This window comes from Bos indicus, chromosome 29 (assembly GCF_029378745.1).
Source record: "Bos indicus isolate NIAB-ARS_2022 breed Sahiwal x Tharparkar chromosome 29, NIAB-ARS_B.indTharparkar_mat_pri_1.0, whole genome shotgun sequence".
Lineage (NCBI taxonomy): Eukaryota > Metazoa > Chordata > Mammalia > Artiodactyla > Bovidae > Bos > Bos indicus.
Window position 1 is genome coordinate 9,122,350 of NC_091788.1, and position 15,575 is coordinate 9,137,924.

The 15,575-nt window shown below is 43.7% G+C and overlaps 1 long non-coding RNA gene across 4 annotated transcripts in view; it reads left to right on the top strand.

Annotated features, from left to right (window-relative positions):
• LOC139180711 (uncharacterized) overlaps window positions 1-15,575 on the top strand; it is a 64,121-nt gene that overhangs the window by 37,839 nt on the left and 10,707 nt on the right. For all 4 annotated transcript variants that reach the window (XR_011564964.1, XR_011564965.1, XR_011564966.1 and 1 more), the window contains one exon: window positions 13,102-13,988. This is a non-coding gene — a long non-coding RNA (uncharacterized lncRNA). The remainder of the gene's footprint in view (window positions 1-13,101; window positions 13,989-15,575) is intronic.

Consider the following 15,575-nt stretch of genomic DNA (forward strand, 5'->3'; position numbering starts at 1 on the left):
AGGGATTCCCCATGAGCTTCCTAATTCATTCATTGATGAGGAGCCCGTGGACCGCTCTGCCCTGTGCCTCTGGTACCAGCACCGGGTTGCCTCTCTCAGGCCTCATGGAGGTGAATCCAGTAACTCCACTGAGAGTGTTTGAGAGGCCAGAACAAAAGCCATTAGAGAGTGTGACAAGGATGGAGACACACACGGGGCTGTTGAGCTGCTGGGAGAACAGGAGGGAGTGGGCAAGAGGAGAAGAAGGGGAGAGGGGCCAGGGTCGTTCCCCAAACATAAATCCAGGTCACCTTTACAGGATGAGTAAGAGTTAGCCAGGCAAGGCTGGGGGGAAGGGTGTCCTGGAAAGGGGGAACCACAGGAGGAAAGGCATGGAGGCCTGAGGCTGCGGAGTCTGTACAGATGGACACATGCAAGTGAGTGTCTTCAGGGTCAAGTAAAAGGAGAACGTGATGGGAGATGGGGCTGAAGAGGTGGCCAGGACCTCACCCTGGGGGACAGGGGAGAGGGGGTCTCTGAAGGAAGCTGAGACAGCAGGATCAGAGGAATAAAGAGAGTACAGTCGCTAAGTCAGGTTAGCCAGGAGGTTATTAGAGTGAAGAATGATTGAGTGTTGAGTATCCTAAAGATGCCCAATAAGACGGTTTCAAAAATCTCACCAACAGGCTTGGCTAATGGGGAGATCCCATGTGACCTTTGCCAAATACATTTTGATGGGCCAGTGGGAATTGAAGGCAGCCCACAGACGACTGAAAACTAGGTGAGAAAACAGAGAATCTGAGAACTTTTTCTCTGTAGAAAAGAAAAAAAGATAAAAGCAAGAATGGATTCAAATTTCAAGAGAGGATATGTGGGTTTAAGGAAGGAAAGATTCTAACAGAGAGAGTGTAGGGAGGTGAGAGAGAGAGAGAGGTTCACATTTTAAGAAAGAAGAGATAAGAATTGGCATAGAACCCGGGAAATGGGAGGGAGTGGGTTTGGGTGGGGGTGGGAAGAAGAGTTGATCTTGTCTAATTAGCTCCATTTCCTTTATAAAGCGTTCAGCACGGCGATCTGCTGAAAATGAGAAGTGAGAAAAATGATAGAGTTAGAAAGAGGAGGTCACGTGAAAGGGTCTTTGGAGAGGAGCACTGGACCCGTGCAGGCTGCAGAAAGTACAGAGGCAACAAATGGAAGAGGCTCTGCTCAGGTCCTGGCCAATAAGTGTGTTAGTCATTCAGTCATGTCTGACTCTGTGTGATCCCCAGGGACTGTAGCCGGTCAGGCTCCTCTGTCCATGGAATTCTCCAGGCAAAAATACTGGAGTGGATAGGCATTCCCTTCTCCAGGGGATCTTCCTGACCCAGGGATCGAACCCGTGTCTCCTGCATTGCAGGCAGGTTCTTTACCATCTGAGCCACTAGGGCCCTCTACAAATGGTGGAAATTATCTATGTTCAAGGTGAATCTTGAAGGAACATATTCAGGGCCTAACTAATCTCAAAGGGACACAGTTCTGAGTGGGGGCACTGATGGGTCTGAAGGTCAACCACCTATGGGGATCTGAAGGCAAATGTTTAAAGAATAAAGATTTTCTTAGTAGTTTTTACATTGCTCTTCCAGGTGATGCTAGTGGTAAAGAACCTGCCTGCCTATGCAGGAGACCTAAGAGATAAGGGTTTGATCCTTGGGTTGGGAAGATCCCCAGAGAAGAAAATGGCAGTCACTCCAATATTCTTGCCTGAAGAATTCCATGGACAGAGGAGCCTGCTGGGCTACAGTCCGTAGGGTTCCAAAGACCCAGACACGACTGGAGTGACTTAGCATGCATGCCAGCTTCTGGGTGTTGAGATTTGGGAAGAACTCATCCTGCAAAATAAGAAAAACTTGCAAATTCTGGGGCCATATTATTTATATAATTCCAGAGGCAGAGACTGAGCTATTCTCTGCTGTCAGAGACTGAGTCTCTGGTTGCAGTGACTGCAAATTAAGAAAGATTAAACTGATAAAGTGCAATCTGAGATGATGTGGTTCACAACAGAGAAAAAAAGATTCCATGACTGGAATCGCTTGGTTCAATCTTCTTCTCTTTTCCCCATTTTGCTAAATAAGTGTTTATTCAGTGCCCTCATAGGCTCACAAAGTCAACAGAAACAAAGTTTGGCGCAGATTCTGTTGGCATGCCCCTAATTTTGTTGGTGTGGGCAGATGTGGGCTGCTGTGGGCAGCATGCACAAGTTGCGTTTTGCTCTGCTTGCTTGCGGTTGAGGTTAAGAGTACCAGCTTTTCAGTTGCACTAATGGGGTTTGATCCCAGCTTACCCCTGACTTAAAACCATCATATCACTCTCCAAGCCTCAGTTTTCTCATCTGGAAAACATAGATAATATCAGTATCCAATTCCAAGGGTCCTTGTGAAGATTTAAATGAGGTCAGGCATATAGAGCATTTAGCATACAGAATGCCTGACAAGTAGAAAGTGGTCAATAAATGTTCATCCTTCCTGTTAATGTTAGCCTGACTTTCCTTATCTCTCACCTGCTAAGCTGCTGCATTGGTCCATGAGCCACAGTCAGGCAGGGTCCCAGAAGATAAGGCAGTCATGGTGTTTTTTACAGTATCAAAGATTGCCTGACTCTGTGGGATGACGGTTGGAGCCATTCAGACAGAATGCCTTGAGACAAAAGCAGTCTCAGTTAGTAGCATCTGTATCATAGGAGAAAAAAGCACAGCCCCTCCTGGGTTAGCGGTAAGGGAGGCCGTGTGTTACCAGCTGAACCCAACAAAAATCTTCCAAGTCCCAAGTACAAACCAGGCTGCAGGATTACTCTCTGGTAATCCCTGAGTAAGAATATGGCTCGTGATGTGGACCAGCCTCTGGAAGCAGACAGAAATAACTAACATTCATTCATTCATTTATTTACGCATTTATTTGTTTATTCAGTCATTTACTTATTGGGCATCCACTATGTGGCAGAAACTGCTTTCATGTTGAGGTACAGAAATAAATCTAATTATTCTAGAGACCAAGCACATTAGAGCAGTTCTAAAGGCTGTGGCCATTTGGAATAATGTCTGTGTTTGGGACATTTTACTAAGGACTCAACATCTTTTATTTCCGTGCCCCTTGCCCTGTAGTCCTTTACACATGTTCCCTTTTTCTTTCTGGATTAAACAGGTCTTCAGAACTCAGTTGAGCTGCCATTTATTCCAATAAAACTTCTTTGACTACCCCTACCCCCAAGTCCAAGTTAGGTGTCCTTCTTAAGTGTTTCCCAAGCATGCTGGATGCTGCAAGTGGTCTTAGCATACTCTATCAATGAATCATCTCCTTATTGATCTATATCTACCTCTAGCATGGAAGATCCAAGAGGCAAAGATGCGATCTTTTCCAAAGACCAGATCATTTGTCTGGTCTACCACTGTATTCCACCAGGGTAACTGGCACACGGAAATCTCTCAATAGATATATCTAGAATAAATATATGCTGATACTCACAAATGAAGTAAGCATTGTTATTTTTGTTTTACAAATTTGTTGTCAAATAATTTCCCCAAACCTAAACAGCATGATACTGGTAGAGATGGAACTGAACAAATCCTGTCGGGAGCCACGTTAGGCATTACTGACAAAATGGAGGCATGGTCCCCAGCCCCCTCTCCTCATTCTGCAGGCACGAATCCCGGGATGAAGGAGTTAGGCCTTGTAATTCTGATTTGTCTTTTCCTCTCCTCGGCTGAGTTGACTGAAAAGGAATATTAAAGTGCTTATTGTTCTTGAGAGGAGCATGAAAAGGCACAAAGCCTTCTGCAGCTGTGCTCAGAAAATAATTCATAAAGTTAATCATTGACATTTGTTCAAGGACTTTTATAAAAGAGTGTTCCAGGATGAGCACATAGGCTGTAGCTTGAGGCCATGGGAGGGACTGCTATCTGAAGCCTATTTGTGAGGAGAATGTTTATGGCAAAGGAGTTTACTGAATTTAGGGCTTAGAAATAATTAAAACAGTTAGAAGTTAAAGATTTAAGGAATGTTGTAAAGTTAGCATATTTTACTATAGCTTATAGAAGTTAGGAATTTTTAGAGACAACATCCGCTGAATCATGGAAAAAGCAAGAGAGTTCCAGAAAAACATCTATTTTTGCTTTATTGACTATGCCAAAGCCTTTGACTGTGTGGATCACAATAAACCGTGGAAAATTCTGAAAGAGATGGGAATACCAGACCACCTGATCTGCCTCTTGAGAAATCTGTATGCAGGTCAGGAAGCAACAGTTAGAACTGGACATGGAACAACAGACTGGTTCCAAATAGGAAAAGGAGTACCTCAGGGCCGTATGTTGTCACCCTGCTTATTTAACTTACATGCAGAGTACATCATGAGAAACGCTGGACTGGAAGAAACACAAGCTGGAATCAAGATTGCTGGGAGAAATATCAGTCACCTCAGATATGCAGATGACACCACCCTTATGGCAGAAAGTGAAGAGGAACGAAAAAGCCTCTTGATGAAAGTGGAAGTGGAGAGTGAAAAAGTTGGCTTAAAGCTCAATATTCAGAAAAAGATCATGGCATCCGGTCCCATCACTTCATGGGAAATAGATGGGGAAACAGTGGCAGACTTTATTTTTCTGGGCTCCAAAATCACTACAGATGGTGACTGTAGCCATGAAATTAAAAGACGCTTACTCCTTGGAAGGAAAGTTATGACCAACCTAGATAGCATATTCAAAAGCAGAGACGTTACTTTACCAACAAAGGTTCTTCTAGTCAAGGCTGTGGTTTTTCCTGTGATCATGTATGGATGTGAGAGTTGGACTGTGAAGAAAGCTGAGCGCCAAAGAATTGATGCTTTTGAACTGTGGTGTTGGAGAAGACTCTTGAGAGTCCCTTGGACTGCAAGGAGATCCAGCCAGTCCATTCTGAAGGAGATCAGCCCTGGGATTTCTTTGGAAGGAATGATGCTAAAGCTGAAACTCCAGTACTTTGGCCACCTCATGTGAAGAGTTGACTCATTGGAAAAGACTCTGATGCTGGGAGGAATTGGGGGCAGGAGGAGAACAGGACGACAGAGGGTGGGATGGCTGGATGGCATCACTGACTCGATGGACGTGAGTCTGAGTGAACTCCGGGAGTTGGTGATGGACAGGGATGCCTGGCGTGCTGCGATACATGGGGTCGCAAAGATTCGGACACGACTGAGTGACTGATCTGATCTGATCTGATCTGATAGCTAGAAGCCTATTTAAGAGATAGTGAGCTCAAGATGTTAGGGGCAAACAGGATTTAGGAAGATAAGTAGTAAACTGAGGAATGTAGCATGAGCTACAATGTAGTCACAAGTTAACTATAGGTCACATTCAGATCAGATCAGATCAGTCTCTCAGTCGTGTCCGACTCTTTCCGACCCCATGAATTGCAGCACGCCAGGCCTCCCTGTCCATCACCAACTCCCAGAGTTCACTCAGACTCACGTCCATCGAGTCAGTGATGCCATCCAGCCATCTCATCCTCTGTTATCCCCTTCTCCTCCTGCCCCCAATCCCTCTCAGCATCAGAGTCTTTTCCAATGAGTCAACTTTTCGCATGAGGTGGCCAAAGTACTGGAGTTTCAGCTTTAGCATCATTCCTTCCAAAGAAATCCCAGGGCTGATCTCCTTCAGAATGGACTGGCTGGATCTCCTTGCAGTCCAAGGGACTCTCAAGAGTCTTCTCCAACACCACAGTTCAAAAGCATCAATTCTTTGGTGCTCAGCCTTCTTCACAGTCCAACTCTCACATCCATACATGACCACAGGAAAAACCATCGCTTTGACTAGATGGACCTTTGTTGGCAAAGTAATGTCTCTGCTTTTGAATATGCTATCTAGGTTGGTTATAACTTTCCTTCCAAGGAGTAAGCGTCTTTTAATTTCATGGCTACAGTCACCATCTGTAGTGATTTTGGAGCCCAGAAAAATAGAGTCTGCCACTGTTTCCACTGTTTCCCCATCTATTTCCCATGAAGTGATGGGACCGGATGCCATGATCTTCGTTTTCTGAATAATGAGCTTTAAGCCAACTTTTTCACTCTCCACTTTCACTTTCATCAAGAGGCTTTTTATTCCTCTTCACTTTCTGCCATAAGGGTGGTGTCATCTGCATATCTGAGGTGACTGATATTTCTCCCAGCAATCTTGATTCCAGCTTGTGTTTCTTCCAGTCCAGCGTTTCTCATGATGTACTCTGCATAGAAGTTAAATAAACAGGGTGACAATATACAGCCTTGACGAACTCCTTTTCCTATTTGGAACCAGTCTGTTGTTCCATGTCCAATTCTAACTGTTGCTTCCTGACCTGCATACAAATTTCTCAAGAGGCAGATCAGGTGGTCTGGTATTTCCATCTCTTTCAGAATTTTCCACAGTTTATTGTGATCCACACAGTCAAAGGCTTTGGCATAGTCAATAAAGCAAAAATAGATGTTTTTCTGGAACTCTCTTGCTTTTTCCATGATCCAGCGGATGTTGGCAATTTGATCTCTGGTTCATCTGCCTTTTCTAAAACCAGCTTGAACATCAGAAAGTTCATGGTTCACATATTGTTGAAGCCTGGCTTGGAGAATTTTGAGCATTCATTTACTAGGTTGTGAGATGAGTGCAATTGTGCGGTAGTTTGAGCATTCATTTACTAGGGTGTGAGATGAGTGCAATTGTGCGGTAGTTTGAGCATTCCTTGGCATTGCCTTTCTTTGGGATTGGAATGAAAACTGACCTTTTCCAGTCCTGTGGCCACTGCTGAGTTTTCCACATTTGCTGGCATATTGAGTGCAGCACTTTTACAGCATCATCTTTCAGAATTTAAATAGCTCAACTGGAATTCCATCACCTCCACTAGCTTTGTTCGTAGTGATGCTGTCTAAGGCCCACTTGACTTCACATTCCAGGATGTCTGGCTCTAGGTGAGTGATCACACCATCGTGATTATCTTGGTCATGAAGATCTTTTTTGTATAGTTCTCCTGTGTATTCTTGCCATCTCTTCTTAATATCTTCTGCTTCTGTTAGGACCATACTATTTATGTCCTTTATCGAGCCCATCTTTGCATGAAATGTTCCTTTGGTATCTCTGATTTTCTTGAAGAGATCCCTAGTCTTTCCCATTCTGTTGTTTTCCTCTATTTCTTTGCATTGATCGCTGAAGAAGGCTTTCTTATCTCTTCTTGCTATTCTTTGGAACTCTGCATTCAGATGTTTATATCTTTCCTTTTCTCCTTTGCTTCTCTTCTTTTCACAGCTATTTGTCAGGCCTCCCCAGACAGCCATTTTGCTTTTTTGCATTTCTTTTCCATGGGGATGGTCTTGATCCCTGTCTCCTGTACAGTGTCACAAACCTCATTCCATAGTTCATCAGGCACTCTATCTATCAGATTTAGGCCCTTAAATATATTTCTCACTTCCACTGTATAATCATAAGGGATTTGATTTAGGTCATACCTGAATGGTCTAGTGGTTTTCCCTACTTTCTTATATTTAAGTGTGAATTTGGCAATAAGGAGTTCATGATCTGAGCCACAGTCAGCTCCTGGTCTTGTTTTTGCTGACTGTGTAGAGCTTCTCCATCTTTGGCTGCAAAGAATATAATCAGTCTGATTTCGGTGTTGACCATCTGGTGATGTCCATGTATAGAGTCATCTCTTGTGTTGTTGGAAGAGGGTGTTTGTTATGACCAGTGCATTTTCTTGGCAAAACTCTATTAGTCTTTGCCTTGCTTCATTCTGTATTCCAAGGCCAAATTTGCCTGTTACTCCAGGTGTTTCTTGACTTCCTACTTTTGCATTCCAGTCCCCTGTAATGAAAAGGACATCTTTTTTGGGTGTTAGTTCTAAAAGGTCTTGTTCAGCTTTTTCATTGTTACTGCTTGGGGCATAGACTTGTATTACTGTGATATTGAATGGTTTGCCTTGGAAACGAACAGAGATCATTCTGTCATATTTGAGATTGCATCCAAGTACTGCATTTTGGACTCTTTTGTTGACCATGATGTCCACTCCATTTCTTCTGAGGGATTCCTGCCTGCAGTAGTAGATATAATGGTCATCTGAGTTAAATTCACCCATTCCAGTCCATTTTAGTTCGCTGATTCCTAGAATGTCGACATTCACTCTTGCCATCTCTTGTTTGACCACTTCCAATTTGCCTTGGTTCATGGACCTGACATTCCAGGTTCCTATGCAATATTGCTCTTTACAGCATCAGACCTTGCTTCTATCACCAGTCACATCCACAGCTGGGTATTCTTTTTGCTTTGGCTCCATCCCTTCATTCTTTCTGAAGTTATTTTTCTACTGATCTCCAGTAGCATATTGGGCACCTACTGACCTGGGGAGTTCCTCTTTCAGTATCCATTGCCCCACAGGCATGGCTTAGTTTCATTGAGTTAGACAAGGCTGTGGTCCTAGTGTGATTAGATTGACTAGTTTTCTGTGAGTATGGTTTCAGTGTGTTTGCCCTCTGATGCCCTCTTGCAACACCTACCGTCTTACTTGGGTTTCTCTTACCTTAGGCGTGGGGTATCTCTTCATGGCTGCTCCAGCAAAGTGCAGCCATTGCTCCTTACCTTGGACGAGGGGTATCTCCTCACCGCTGCCCTTCCTGACCTTCAGCGTGGGATAGCTCCTCTAGGCCCTCCTGCGCCTGCGCAGCCACATAGGTCACATTAGAGGAGGTAGTTAATAGATGATAAGGCTGATTCCGAGAGAAATCTGAGAGAATCACTGAAGCAGGAACTCTGTTTGAAGAGCAACAATGATTTATGGAGGTAATAAATCTGGGAGAAGGGGTACTGAAAATTTCAAACCTCTGGCCTAATGTTTTTGTAAAAGTATAAAAGAGAATCTTAAACTTGAAATAAACAGGCAGTCCAAGAAAGATGAGAGGCTGTCTCATTACTCACCAACACTGTCCATGTCTTCAGGTTGACTCCCTGGCTGCTGGAGTTGGACTCCAGCAAAATCCATAGTGTTAACTTCCAGTGAGGTACTCCTAGAAGATTCTGAGATTGCAGCCTGCTGTCTTTGAGTATTGGAGTCTTAGGAGAAGGTAAGAGAGGAGTTAAAAATGTATTAGCTCCAGATGCAGACTTTCCTCTAAAAATTCAGAAAAAAAAAATTTAATTGGACAGGGACTAAGTTTTTAAAAGATATCAGTGTTCTTTAATGCTATATCTTTAAGCCGCTTACAATCATCTCCCATGCTACGACTTGTGTATCTTCCATGCTGGTCTAAGGCAGTAGATTTTACTCCCTATTCTGGGAGCCCAGGGATTTTCTGGGGTGAAGAGTGACTGTGTCAAGATGGGGAAGTAGCTCAGCAGGTGGGGCTTTGAGGCTGCACCCCCAAGTTAGAGCAGCTCTGCTCTTACTCAGGGCTGTGAACATTTCGTTTTTAAAAGAGTTACACTGCTAGAAAAGCAATACCTTGAAAACCACCAGCCTACTGAGTAATAGGGTCCACTTACTATATACCTGCTAGAGGCCAGGTCCTTTATATACTTTAAACTTCTCTCTACAAAGTAGCCTTTGTTAATAGATGAGGCAGTTGACAGTTTGAGAGATTCAGAAACCTACCCAAAGTCATCTGGATCATAAGAGAGAGAATTGTCATTCCCGCCTAGTCATTCTGCTCTCTTTCTATTTTTATATCCTGCTTTGGAGCCCTTCCCATTCAACATATATTATTGAGAATCTACTACTTCACAAGGACTTGTTAGGTTCTGGGGCAAGAAACTCACCATCTATTGGAAGAGAAAAGCATGTGAATAAATATCCACACAGAGCGTTTTGGAATGCGATGCTCCAGTGAGACATGGGGTAAAGAGTGGTCACTTCTACCTGGTGGAGTGACAAGGTCATCATTTAGGTTTCTTAACGGTGGCAGTGCAGCAGTATCCGTGACGATAGGAGTGGTGAAGAGATGACATTGGAGAGTTGGGGAGGCCAAATTTTAATGGATTTTGTGTGTCATGCATACAAACGTTCAGAGCCCTGTGTCTGGAAATTGCATCATTTAATTGATGTATAGTCCCCTAATCCTTAGTTGTTTTGAAAATTCCAGTCTTAGCTAAAAAAAAAAAAAAAAAAATTTGTAGATGAGATTTGTTGCCATTTTAGAAGGAAAATGGAAAGACAATCTGAGGAAAGAAAAGTATTTGGAGGAGGGGCCCCTCTCCCCCAAGGAGTATGGACTTTAGATACTGGGGATCAGTGAAGGATTACAGTGCTTAATTTATCATGCTGTGGCTCTGAAGTCAACGAGGGCCTCCTTGACCTACACATCCAGCTAAACTTGGCCTACACTTCCAGTTTCACAGTCTGTCTGTCCCAACACTTGTTCCCTGAGGACTTACTCTCTCATGGCCCATTTGAGTCTAGATTTTGTCTTCCTCCAGTCCTGTGTTGCACCAAGGATGATCCCAACCAGGCATGAAAGTCAACGTGCAAAAGAATTCACTCACACCAAGCACACGAGCCTTGTAGATTTAACTAAAGATTTCTTAGAGGAGTTAGAGGAAAAATTTACAGCAGTCACACCAAAGTCCACTTTTAGACATTCCTGTTCTCTCCAAATTCCTCCTTCATGCAGTAACTGGCCTAAGGCGCCCGTCCTCACTTCCTGGGTCACCTGTTGAAACTTCGAATTCTTCTGTTAAGATGTTCCCCAGGCCCAGGAACAGAACTAGGCTGAGGGCCAGGGATTAAGGTAGACTTCAAGCCCCAGGTGTTTAAAAAAAGCTTTTCCACCCCATATCCAACACCCTTCAGGCCAAAATACAATGTTCTTCATGAAAGGAATTCTAAAAATCCTAAATATCATATGACATCCCTTATATGGGGAACCTAAAAAGAAATTATACAAATGAACTGGGCTTCCCAGGCGGCTCAATGGTGGAGAGTCCGTGTGCCAATGCAGGGGACACAGGAGATGCACATTTCTGGCTTGGGAGCATCCCCTGGAGGAGGAAATGGCAAAGAAACTTATTTACCAAACAGAAGACTTAGAGACTTAGAGAACAAACTTATGGTTGGGGAGGGGGTGGGGAGGGGGGTGAGGATGGGAGAAAGAGATGGTTAGGGAGTTTGGGATGGACCTGTACACACCGCTATAGTTAAAATGGATAACCAACAAGGACCTACTGTATAGCACATGGGACTCTGCTCAATGTTATGTGGCAGCCTGGATGGAAGGGGAGTTTGGGGGGAGAATGGACACATGTATATGTGTGGCTGAGTCCCTTTGCTGTCCACCAGAAACTGTCACAACATTGCTAATCAGCTATCCTTCAAAACAAAATAAAAATTAAAAAAAAAAAAAAAGAGGAATCTTAGTGTATAATTTCCCCTGTCTGGTTATAAAAGGATTAAGATAACAATAGACTCTTTGATCTGAAAGGATAAAGCCACACCAGTGTTTGTACTGAGATTGTACTGGGCAATCTCTCTCGAAGAATGAATCATCCTGTCAATCCTGGGCAGAAAATATGTGTCATAACCAAGCCAAGATAGGTATTGGAAGAGAATCTTTTTTGATCTTGTCAATGGGAAGAGTCAAGATGTTTAGGAGAAGATCCTAGGTGGTGGCCACTATTATCCACAGGCAACAGGTGGGAGCTTTGAAGTGAGGTTGACTTCCCTGGTGGCTCAGATGGTAAAGTGTCTGTCTACAATGCGGGAGACCCGGGTTTGAGCCCTGGGTTGGGAAGATCCCCTAGAGAAGGAAATGGCAATCCACTCTAGTACTATTGCCTGGAAAACCCCATGGACAGAGGAGCCTGGTAGGCTACAGTCTATGGGGTCGCAAAGAGTCGGACATGACTGAGCGACTTCACTTTCACTTTTGAAGTGAGGGCTTAGGCAGAGGATCTGGGAAGTGATGTCAGCCCTTTGGATGGCTAGCTCATTGACATTCACGGAGCTTGTATGAAACAGGAGCTTGTATGAAACGGGAAGAGGTAAAATCCCTGAGAACAATCCAGTTCAAGTGGAATCAGAGCCTGTGCTTTGAAAATTGCATCATGTACTTGATTGATACTCATGTGTTTTTCTTTTGCTCTTCCCTAACCTTCAGTTGTTTTTGAAAGTCCATTTTAGCTGGAGAATCTGTGGAACTGACTTGTTGCCATTTTAAGAGGAAAGTAGAAAGATATTTGAAGAAAGAAAGAAAGATGTTGGGGGAGCATCATTCTGTTGAGAGTGTTGGAGAGTGGAGGAAGTGAACAAATTGAGAAAATCCAAAGGGGAAGAGAACACTTAGAACCTAGAGGAACAGAAGAAGAGTTTCTAGGTCCAATTCCCATCCTCCCCCTTGAGGTCCTCCTTCCAGGCCAAATTTTGAGGATATGAGTTTTATTTTATTGGGAGAAAGTAACAGTAGATTTCTTTATCAAAATATGGTTGCTAAGTTGGGCCACTCTACCCCTGTTTCTGACCCATAGTAAAGATAGACCTTTGTCAGTAAGGTTCCTGAAACTTGTGCACCAACACCTACTTTCAACCCCAACCACATACCTGCTCCCTCAAGGTTTACTTGAGCATGGAGGTGGGAGATGTTGAGATGTATCCTCTAGCTCACAGGTTTCAAATAATTGTTGCTAGCATTGGAATTCTTTCCCGAGTAAAACTGTAATTGCAAGCCACAAATATGGTGCAAATACAGTGCAATAAAATTAGACTGCTCTGGTTGAATTGCAACAGGGGGTCGGGATCCCATCCTTCTTGCTCCCCTACTCCCACTTCATGCCAAGACTCCCCCAGGTTTCCTCCTGGGAACTCTAGAGATGGAAGAAGTTCTTCGTGAAGGCCACCCCACTAGATAGGCATCGTCAAAGCCCTTGCCTCATGAGTCTGGCTATTGCATGTGGGTAAAAGTTCATCTCAATCCATTTGAACGTGCCCACTTTTCCCTGGAGACCCTTGTTCGTGCTAAGGGAGGCACAGAGTGCATTTGATCTGTGAGGTTACATGCCTGTGCTGACATCTGCTGAGATGTCCAACAGCTCTTCAGGTCCTCAATCATCTATCCATCCAGGTTGCCTTTGAATCATTCTTCATTCATATCTGAAAGCTTTTGTGTCTTTTGTCCTTTCAGGAATGATTCTGTAACTCCAGTGTCACACAATGACACAGGAAACTAAGTCTCTCTATAACTTCCAAAATCACTGCAGATGGTGACTGCAGCCATGAAATTAAAGGACACTTCCTTCTTGGAAGGAAAGCTATGACAAAGCTAGATAACATATTAAAAAAACAGAGACATAACTTTGCCAACAAAAAGTCTGTCTAGTCAAAGCTATGGTTTTCCCAGTAGTCACATATGGATGTGAGAGTTGGACCAAAAAGATGGCTGAGAGCTGAAGAATTGATGCTTTTGAAGTATGGTGCTGGAGAAGACTCTTGAGAGTCCCTTGGACAGCAAGGAGATCAATCCAGTCAATCCTAAAGGAAATCAACCCTGAATATTCATTGGAAGGACTGATACTGAAGCTCCAATACTTTGACCACCTGATGCGAAGAGACAACTCATTGGAAAAGATCCTGATTCTGGGAAAGATCAAGGACAGGAGGAGAAAGGGACAACAGAGGATGAGATTATCAGATAGCATCACCGACTCAATGGACTTGAGTTTGAGCAAACTCTGGGAGATGGTGAAGGACAGGGAAGCCTGGCAAGCTGCAGTCCATGGGGTAGAAAAGAGTCAGACATGACTTTAGCAACTGAACAACAATATAACCTGCATATAACAGGCAATCGTTTCTTCTCAAACATCTTTCAAGATTTCTGGCACAGGTTTTCTTTATTCCTGAAGCCTGCAAGCATTCTATTAGGGTGTTTGAGGCTTCAAAATAGAATACCCAACAAAGAGTAACTTAAAGCATAAGACGAAATATTGTTTACTGGAACAAGAAGTCTGGAAGTGATGGGGAGTAAGGAGATTGACTCTTTTCAGCAATATGACAATGTCATCAAGGACCCAGGTACTTTGCATATTCCCCCCCACCGTGTCCCCTGCCCCTCCATCATCAGGCTTGTTGCATGGTTGGAGTTGGCAGACACTGTCTCAGACATCACCTCCTTACACAACAATTCCAAAGACTGGAAAAAAGCCTCCACATCTATCTTTATTTTTTAAATTGGAAAGTATAACAGACAGAACAGATTGTCGAGTAAGAAGATGATTTTATTCAAGCTATTGCAATAGGAAGAATGTTCATGAATGAGAAAGTTCTCTAAGAAAGGAAAGGGGGGCCTGGAATTTTAATAAGGATAGGTCAGCAAAGGGGTCGTCCACAGTCTTATAAGAGTCATGAAGAAGACTAGAGATGAGTCTTCTTTTAGTGCATGGGAGAGCATTGCTGTAGCTGTTTTTTGGAATACAAAAGAGAAGAGAGATTTCGGAGAACAAATGTGTGGGGGAATTTCTTAGCCAGCTCTGTTTTCTGAGAGCACAGGCCTCAGGTAAAGTTCAACACTGCCTGCCCTTTTTTTGAAAAATGAATGAATATCACTTGTCACTGAACAACTCAGAAGTAATTTATAAACCCCTGAATGGAGTGAAGCAGAGTCTGAGAAATAGTCTCTTGAGGACTTTTTGTTGCTTCTATTCCTGCAAAACCAGTTCAACCATCTGCAGAGAAGTGGTGGCAAAGGTAGGTTATTTTAGGGTCCTGGAGATCAGGCATCTTAAAAGAAACATGTTTAAAGGGCTTCCCTTGTGGCTCAGCTGGTAAAGAATCCGCCTGCAGTGCAGGAGACCTGGGTTCGATCCCTGGGTTGGGAAGATCCTCTGGAGAAGGGAAAGGCTACCCACTCCAGTATTCTGGCCTGGAGAATTCCATGGACTATATAGTCCATGGGGTCGCAGAGAGTCGGACATGACTGAGCGACTTTCACTTTAAAGTGAAAAAGAGAAAGAGTGATATAAAAGGTTGTATTAAAGAACCAGGAGTTGTACTCTAAGAGTAACCAGTCCAGTGGATTCCCACAGGCCAGTGGAGGAACACATCCAGTTATGCAGCACAGCTCCTTGAGTTTCTTGAAGGTCTTGAGCTAGAATGTCAGTGTTCTTGGTGAAATTGCTGTCCACAATCAAGGTCACCTCTCATAAGGGCATGCATGACCCAAGCATTTCACCAGCCTTCCTTAGTAGTCCAGAGAGTGGCTTGTCAAGAGAGAATTCCAGCTCACGCATGCTCTGCGTGATGGATAGTGCTTCAAGCTTTATATCAAGCAATAGAGCTCCAGCTTCCAGACCTTCTTCAGGTCCTGGGGCAAATGGCCAGCTGCAAGGCAACCAAGAGTCCCAGAAGGAATATGGACAGTCAAGCTATAGTTCTTAGGTATGCCACCAGGCAGAAGGCAGACAAATTGGAAAAGTTAGTTTGGAAGGTTGTAGCCAGATACTGAAGGAATCTGGAAGAACTGAAAATTGGGGGAAAACTCACTATTTGGGCAAGGTAACAGGATCTGGTTCAATTTGCAGGTACCCAGGTACCAAAACTGGTTTTTCCATGGGGAAGAAGGAAGTCAGTTAATCTCTGCCTGACAAAACAAAGTTTGCATAT